The sequence below is a fragment of the Meleagris gallopavo genome, chromosome 5, assembly GCF_905368555.1.
Source record: "Meleagris gallopavo chromosome 5, MGAL_WU_HG_1.1, whole genome shotgun sequence".
Classification (NCBI taxonomy): domain Eukaryota; kingdom Metazoa; phylum Chordata; class Aves; order Galliformes; family Phasianidae; genus Meleagris; species Meleagris gallopavo.
In genome coordinates this window covers 9576209-9585000 of record NC_139408.1, presented here as the reverse complement: position 1 = coordinate 9585000, position 8792 = coordinate 9576209, and positions in this window count along the sequence as shown.

The following is an 8792-nucleotide window of genomic DNA, read 5'->3' as shown; positions in this document are numbered from 1 at the left end:
TCACAACTGAAGCCTGGAAGCTTTCAGCCCGTTACAAATGCCGCTCCGCCATCCGCACAGTGCAGGGTTTGTTTCCAGCACCAAGCAAGTAAGAGGCCCTTCTGTGTGCCAGTCCAAGGAACGCCAGTGACTTCTCACTGCCCTTGGCTATCTTGTTTTTAATTTAAGAACCATGCAAGTGCACTTAAACACCCATTGTTTACTGGTGTCATTGTTATCAAAGCAAGTAAAGACATCAGGATCTGTATTGTCCTCGGGTTTTATTTTCATTGTGTCAAGCTACAATGGGACTTTGAGCATCTAGTTCTTGTCTACCAGCACCATTCAACAGGAAATTGATTTCCATGGGTGACAGGCGTGGAGGCTCCATGGGCTGCGGGTGAGGCACGCTGTGGGTCTCTATCCCTTTTCTTCTTGGGCTGGGGCTCTCAACTACCTGCCTGGAAACGAACATGCACATTTTCTCAGGGCGGGACGACAGAGGTGCCTGAGTACAGTGTTTCCCAGGAACTGTACCTGGCTCCAAATTAGATGAGAGCTAAGGAAAGAGTTGAGCACATGTGGGGTGGGGGGCAGAGATTTTTACAGAGAATAAGTGATGACGCATCACCATGGACAGGAGCCTTAAGGGCAAAACACAGTGCTTGTCAGTTCACGTTTGTCTGGTCTCGGAAAAGAGGCATTTTCAGGCTCTGCATCATGATAGCTATAACAAGCTGAGTTGAGAGACTTCAGTACATGCCCGGCTGCTATGAGTATGGACACTGATGAGAAAGCTTATGTGTGCCTACTTGCATTCATTTCATACAAGTAGACACTTAGCTCATTCAAAAATACAGCTGGCATGATAAGCCTTTGAGAGTACGAAATACATATGAGGGTGTTCAGTTTCCAGTCAGGGTTATGCCATTTTTAATGGCCATATACTTACCCTGTCTGGTGCATTTATTCATTTCTGAGCACAACTGGATTCAATGATTTTCGTCATTTTTTTTCACCTCTGTTGACATTGTCTGACAAGACTGGTCAGGCTCAGGCTGCTCAGGAGAAATAAACCTTGGTGCCAGATTTTGAGCCATCAGCAGTGTTCCCTCTTATCTTTATTCTATTATTCTATTGCAAAGGAACTTTCAGCTCAGGAGCCACAATGGAAAGAAAACAACTCAAGCACTTTTTTTTTTCTTTTTTCCTCCCCTTTTTTTCCATCTTGTGATCTTAACCCAGCTGGTGAGGGAGAAAATTCCCATGTGAGGCATGTGGGTGGAGTCCAGTTGTGTAAGCTCCATCCTTACAAACTGTTTGGCAAGGATCCACTCGCTCACTTTGTTTTCCATGGCCGGATACAGGGGGAAGTCACATTCAGTGAATTAACAGCTGCCACCTGTAGCTCTGTGTGACATCAGAGGAACCCCAGGACTGGGGAATCACACTGTGCCCTTTATCTCCAGAGAAGTTTGAGATAGCAGGGCTGTGCACTCATCCTCACGTTCTTCTTGCTTTTGGAGGGTTTTCCAGGACACAAAGCAGAGGCCCGTGGAGTTGCTTGAGCACCACTTTAGTTACGAGCAGGTTACTATCAGGAATTTTCAAGTCCCACTTGATGCGGCTGTCCTGAAGGCAGACTTTGCTTGGTTTCTCATTGCGGTCAGAAATTTTGCTGCCAAGGACTACTCTGTTTAGAAGTCTTAAGTTCCTCAAAAATCCTAGGGAATAGCAAGAGAATGCAAAGAGGAAGATCTTTCTAACCTTGTCACTGACATTTGTAGGACATCCACCAGATTTCTCCTCTCCTCTCTGCGGTAGAGGTTAAATCAATCTCCATTCCTATGCACCTTCCTGTACATATATAAAGGAAGAAAAAAAAGAGCATATCACTAATGCAGCTAATTCTCAGTATCTTGAAGCAATTGACACAAGTACATGAATTAACTCATCACTTTATATCACTCGAGGCAAATGCGCTATTTGGAGTACCTCTTGGTAAGACTAAGCAATTTAAGATCCATTAGTATTTGGAATATTCTGCTTCATTAAAACCACAGTCATCCCTAAATGTAAATGAGTGGAGAGAAAGAGCTATCAACCTCTTGGTTGTACTAGACGAACTTAAACTCCCTATATTAACTCTCTATATTGCAAAGTACTGTAAAAAGGTTTTAATATAAATAAAAAAGAGGCCTTAGGTTTCCCCAAAAGGGGATTTCCTATCCTGGCTTCAAGTTTCTCATATCCTTATTAAGTTTGAACTACAGCGTAGATTGAATGGGGGAAAGCAATTCTGGTAGACAACACTGAAGTTTTTACTATCACGTTGGGATAGTTTTGCAAGACACTGAGTCTGTTGTATTCTGCTACTTACATACCCAAATCCTTTTTCCTTGATAATAGCTGCAGTGTCTAATTTTGTGGGAGAGCTGGAATTATTATTTTTAATAATAATAATACATACTCTGTTTTCATTCAAAATTTCCAAATGATTTTTGATTCCAGGGCCCCTTACCTGGAGCTTGACCTGAAGAACTTTTAAGACCAAGTCAGATTTTCTTTCATTTATGATAATTCTATCCTTATAAGGCATTATAAATCAAAGATAAAACCAGGACTTTCAGATTTCAATCAGACTAGTAGTACATATGCAGCTCACTAAACAAAATGTATTATTACAAGGAGTTGTTCAACACTTATGGTAAAAGAACAAGGAAAGAATCCTGAGATACTTCTAGAAAAATGTTCTTTTTGTCCTTAGCTCAGTTACATTCAAGCCTCAAGAAGTTCCTCAACTTTATAAAGCTATTTTTGCCTAAGCAGTAAAGGTAGGGATGTTACAGAAGTCACAGAGATTTCTGGAAAAAATGAAGTCCTTTCAGAGTAGCACCTAATTTAGTCTTAAGTCTTTTCCAAAAGTTTTCCAAAAGCACACTTTCAGGGCACCAGACCTTACAAATCAAACAAGACTGGAATGCCTGCAGGTAATGGCTGCAAACTGAAGGAAGCCAGGCTCTGTTTCACGGTGGAGGAATGAACAATTTGATCCCTGCTAACACAGTGCAGCCTCCCTTCCCTCTTCACCAAAGAGGCCAGTCCAACTTTCCCCAAAGATGCTGATCTAAGGTGAAAATGCCCCCATCAGAGTAACAGCTACAGACACATGTCCCTGCTGACACTACTGCTGGAAGGGACGTGCTGGGTGACCACTGCCATTCAGTGTTCTGCCATTGGAAGAAAACCAGTTTCCTGACGCAATTTAGGCAACTGTTTTAAGGACAGCTTGTGTCCAGCACACAGTGCTGAACTCACAGTTGCATTGGATGGTAGGCTTGTAGGCAGTTACATTAAAATCAAGAAGTAGCCTGAGCATGCATCTTCAGAGCACAAAATGCATGTCAAGGCTACTGCATGGCCCTTGTATGTCTTAGACCAGAGTTACATTAACTCTGAAAAATTCAAAAATAGTTTCCAGGAGCAAACAAAGGCATTGGACTCCTGTGCATCAGGATTAGTGTTTTGCAGCTGCAGGGAAGATACTTTATAATTAAGTCCCCACCCTCCAGCAGATCTCTGTTGGAAGTACCAGCAGTCTTTGGCAAAAACTGGTTTGAAATCAGCCCAGCTTCCGGCTGAATAGCTCTGCTGGTGAGGAAGAAAAGCCCGTGTGTTTCTATGGCTCCCACACAGCAAAAGCTTGCTTAGAATATCTGAAAATGTAGACCCAGTACATCTTTATTTTCTTGCTTTTCATTTCTTGGCAAGACTTATGATTCTTTTAAAAAAAGAGCTTGCTTACAAGAATGTAAAATTAAAATGCAAAATTAACAATTAATTTTCTGTTCAAATGGATATGATGGACACAGTGCAAAATGGTCCACAAATAATGGTGTGGAACTGAGGGAAAATCTGAAATTCCTACGTTTTTTGCTTGTCTTGCTTACTGATAGGCTCATAGATGCAGTGCTGGAGTGGAACTGCATAAAAAAGAAGACTTGGGCTGGTTGGATTGTAAGAACGAAGTTGCAAAACCTGTTGGCCTAAAGCTTGAGGCTTGCTAAGTAGGATCCCACACCTGACTCAGAATGGAGATTGATCATCGTGTGTCTTCACCCTTTTTCTCATTGTCTAGTTGCTCAGGGAAGAACTGCGGAGTCCTTTCATGCTGAATGGGTTTAAGGGCAGCTAACTGTTTATTGCCCTGAAGGTACGCAGTGTCTCACATCACTGCATCAGAGTGAGACCAAGGTTTGTGTCAGGAACATTTTTAAAATCACTTTCAATGTTAGCCTATCCTCACTGCTATATTAGTCTATCATCACTACTACAAGTGCCTTTCTTTCCTATCTCTCATTACTATGCAGTCTGACCAACAAGAGCTCAAATTCGATAGCACTCAGATAGAAACATAGACAAACATGGGCAAAGTTTGCTCACTGCTGTGCTCCTGTGCCAACCCATTATCACAAGCTTTCACTCCAGTCAGGCAGCACCCAGCCTGGCCCACAGCCACCTCCCAGCCTGGGCCACCAAGGAGGAAGGAGCTCTTCACTTGCACTCTGCTCCTCTATTGCCAGCACTCCATCCCAGCAGGTCCTGGCTCTCCCTGCTTGCCAACTGGCCTGTTGGGAAAAGCTACCAGGTAAGAGGAGGCTGCAGGTGGCTCCTCACCAGAAGGCTGACAAGCGAGACTGAAGCAGTGCTCCAGTGTTTTAGTAGCACAATCAGACAAGTTACCTGTCCTTACTAAAGGGTGATAAGGTGGCATGGCACCTGGCACCAGACTTCTCACCTCCCACCATGTTCGGTGTTAGGCACAATTTCATGGCAAATTCAAAATAAAAAAGTCCTATTGTTGTATTTTGGGGCATGTGGGGAAATTCTTGGCCACAGACTTGTGCAATCCAAGGCCTGAAATGAGATCTACCAGGGCAGCTTGCAATTCTTAGAGCTCATATTTTAGACTCTCTTCAAACTAAAGTGGATCTTACTTCATAGAATCATAGAATGGCCTGGGTTGAAAGGGACCACAATGATCATCTAGTTTCAACCCCCCTACTGTGTGCAGGCTCGCCAACCAGCAGACCAGGCTGCCCAGAGCCACATCCAGCCTGGCCTTGAATGCCTCCAGGGATGGGGCATCCACAACTCCTTGGGCAACCTGCTACAGTGCATCACCACCCTCTGTGTGAAAAACTTCCTCCTCATATCTAACTTAAACCTCCCCTGTCTCAGTTAAAGATTTCTTCACACTCTGTTCAGAGTGGAAGAGATCTTGGCAACTCTGAGAGCAAGAAAGGTTTCTAAGTGACTGAAAACACTGCACACTTACAGCGAAGGATGACTCCTGCAGGATTTTGCCCATGTCCCCAGAGTGTCTGTGCCCCAGCCCCTGGGCCAGCAGAGCCCCGCAGTGTCGGTGCTGCTGCCCAGGCCCAGGGGGGGCATGCTGCTATCACAGATGGTCCTTGCTTGCTGCATGCAGCCAATGGACATGAACCACTGAAAGGCAGGCTGCCTGGCTGCAGGCTGGCGGGGCAGTGGGTCTGGGTACTGCCATGCATCTGAACAGTGCTCCCAAGGACCTCAACAACAGGCTTCAGAGGCAGGCCAGCTATTCACTGCTGTGACTGGGTACAGACATGCGTGCATGCTGCTTTTTCTATTCTCATCAGTCTCTTTCATGAGCAAGCGCTGTTGTTGCTCTTCACACTGCTTGTGTAAATAATCTTTTAATTTTCTATTTTTTTTTTTTTCACCTAATGCAAGGATTGGGCACTTAATTGCTATCATTTTGGATAAACTTTCTCCTTTGCTTATCTGTGGTTTTTCCAGCAACATGGTAGCAAGAAAGTCTCTAGCCACTTGGCAATACTAGTCACAATGCTCTCCTCTGTTTCCTCATAGCAGAAAGCTGTCTGTGCTGGCACTGGAAGAGACCATATGCTTAGAAATCCTCTGTTGCTTTTGTGCCCCATATAGCATTTCTCTTTCTTCCCTTAGGGAGGAGCAGTCACAAAGAGTCCCCTTACTTTATGTTAAGCAGTGGAAGCATTTACTGTGATAGTAGCGCTGCCCTTCCCAAAAATGCCTAGAGATAAAGAAGTCTGAGCTACTCCAACTATTGAGATTGAAACAGAGGTATAGGAATATCTATCTGTCTTTATTTATTTTTATATACATTTCTCATTCTCATATTATTTTTTTTCTTCTGGTAACCTGATATTCCTTTAAGTCTATTCCTTTGTTGCATTTTGTCTTCACTTCCTGTCAAATTATTTCATCTTATTTAGCTTCACCTGCCAAAATATATGAACTAATTCTCCCTGTGATGACCTGCCACTGCTTCTTAGTCTCCAGTGACAGGGTGCAGCAACTGCACGCCTGCAAAACCTGTGCCGTGAAAATCACCTGGGCACCATTACATTCACATAAGCAGAGAAGACAGGCTCAGACTGAAATGCCTTGACCAGCTTAGCTCTGCTCTCTGGTGCTGCCCAACAGGCAACCTCTGCTCATGAGCACGGCCTTTTCACCCTGGGCTGCAGGATGATGAGTGAGTCTGAGCCAGTGGACAACACCATTTATTTGAATTCATCCTCACTAATTCTAAAGCGCTCAGTCTCCAGGGAAAGTTACATAGTGTTACTCCCTGAAAAAAATTCATAATTTTTTGTATAATGAGCGTTCTGAAATTATTTCTTACTCTATGAATTGACTGCATACTACCTGAATAAAGGCAGCAGCAAAGAGTGAACTGCTTATAATACTACGGTGCTTATTTTTGTCATTTGTGTTGCTGTGATGCTGGATGTTATGCTTTATCTGACTTTTAACTCTGCATGCAGAGCTATGATAGCCCTGTGCCACCCTGCAGCACAGAAGATCCTTGCTTGGTCAGCCATATGGTTGTCCAGCAAGTCCTCACTTGTGCCTGTGATATCCTTTTAGACCTTGTGGGTAAACAGATACCTCTTTCATCTCCCCAGCAGAAGTGAGTGAGTGAGAATTGGTGTTACACAAGACTTTATGTTGATGCTGTTCAAAGTGGTGAGTTTTATCCTTAATGTTATACTGAGGGAACACATGTGGTGACCAGTGATTGATTATCTTCACAAAGCTCATTTTCACTCAGCAGTGGTGAGTTTCAGAAGGGTGATAATAATGGATATCACCGGCTAAGTTCTCTCTCACACATTGTCCACTGTCCTGTGGAAATCAAAAAGTGATTAATTCCTCTAACAGCTCTTAGGGTACTCAGGAAACATCAACATCAAGTGGTAGGTACTGCAAATTTCCTTATGGGAATAAAAGTCCGTGATAGATCCCCTTTAACAGGTCAGGAAAATACATACTGGAAAAATGCCTGTAGGGAAATGAGCTTACCAATGAAAACAAAACCCTCAGCAGAGATCCAGGATATCCACAGACCAGGGATGAACAAGGAAGGCACAGCTAACCTGTGAGCTAGAGCTTATGTGCTTGAGGAAACAGAACTGAAACTGGAGGCTTTGGAGGGATGCTTGACTGACCTTGCAGATGCAGGCTATACAGCTTGAATAAGGAAAAAATAGATGGCTTGTGTTATCTTTCAGATTGAGGAAATAGTCCTCTTTGGGAGAGTTTAGCCAAGATGCTTCCAAGCATGCACTTTTCTTTAAAAGGAGACAAACATAGGGATTTCCAGGGATCTGCAGAATGGTGAAGGTAATACCTGAGAGGGGGGAGATGGTTTGCTAGTGCCAATTTGTCAGGAGGGCATCAGGACACCATTCTCTAGGGCAAAATGTCCACTAGAGGAGAAGGATGCAGTGGCAGATGAAGGTGCACCCTCCCAGCTAAGGGGTACAAATGAGCATCTTGCTCCTACTCCTAAGTGGCACCAACTGCAGAGGCAACAGTGTGGGGTTAGGGCATGATTACAGCTCATCTTCTCTTGATTCCACGTAAGAATAGGCAGCTGCTCAACCCCCCGCCCCCGACACACGCCTAAGCGGTGCGTCACAGGGTGCACGGTGTCGGTGGGAAATTGGAGTAATGAGGCTCAATTAAGCAGCTCCCCACACAGCCATAGATGAACTTGTCCCAGCAAGAGTACCCAGATACACTGGCTCACTGGGGTGGTCGTGTGATGTGCAGCTGGTTCAAAGCCATTTGTAGGGAGCTGAATATTCCTCCCTGTGGGACACACTTGCCCTTTTGAGCACCAGAAACACAGGCTGTAGCCAGGGGAGCCACAAAGACAAAGGATTTTAACATCATCCCTTTCGTTTTCATATAAGCCTGTTTAATGAGAAGCAAGAATAGGCAAGAGGAGGAAAAGCCTCCACCTCTTAAAACATTGGAAAGGCTTTGGCTGATGTGGCTCTCTTCTACTATAAAATTTGGGTTTCATTTAGCTTTGCTTTCATCAGAGTGTATGCAGGACAGCACTCACCTTCACTTTGGGGGCCAGCATAACACTGTGTCTTCTTCTGAAGCAAGTCTTTGGTCTTGAAGGTAAACGTGGTGGCTGGGATCTTTGCAGCCTTTTCCCAGGGGTATATTTCTACAGAAATATATAGATCTGAAAAGATAAACCATTTGTTCCTATTAGGAGTACTTACGGAGGGAAAAAAAAATCAGTCTTGTTTAAAGCTAGTATCATCACTTTTTTCCTTTCTTTTCGCCAGGGATTTTTTTCTCTCACTGCATTCACATAAACTGTGCTCCCAAACTTCCAGTCATGATGGAAATAAGAAGAGGGCTTCTGATCTCTCTGAAGTTAGGCCACTGAAGCTTCACTTACTTCAGGGAAGTGATGCTGC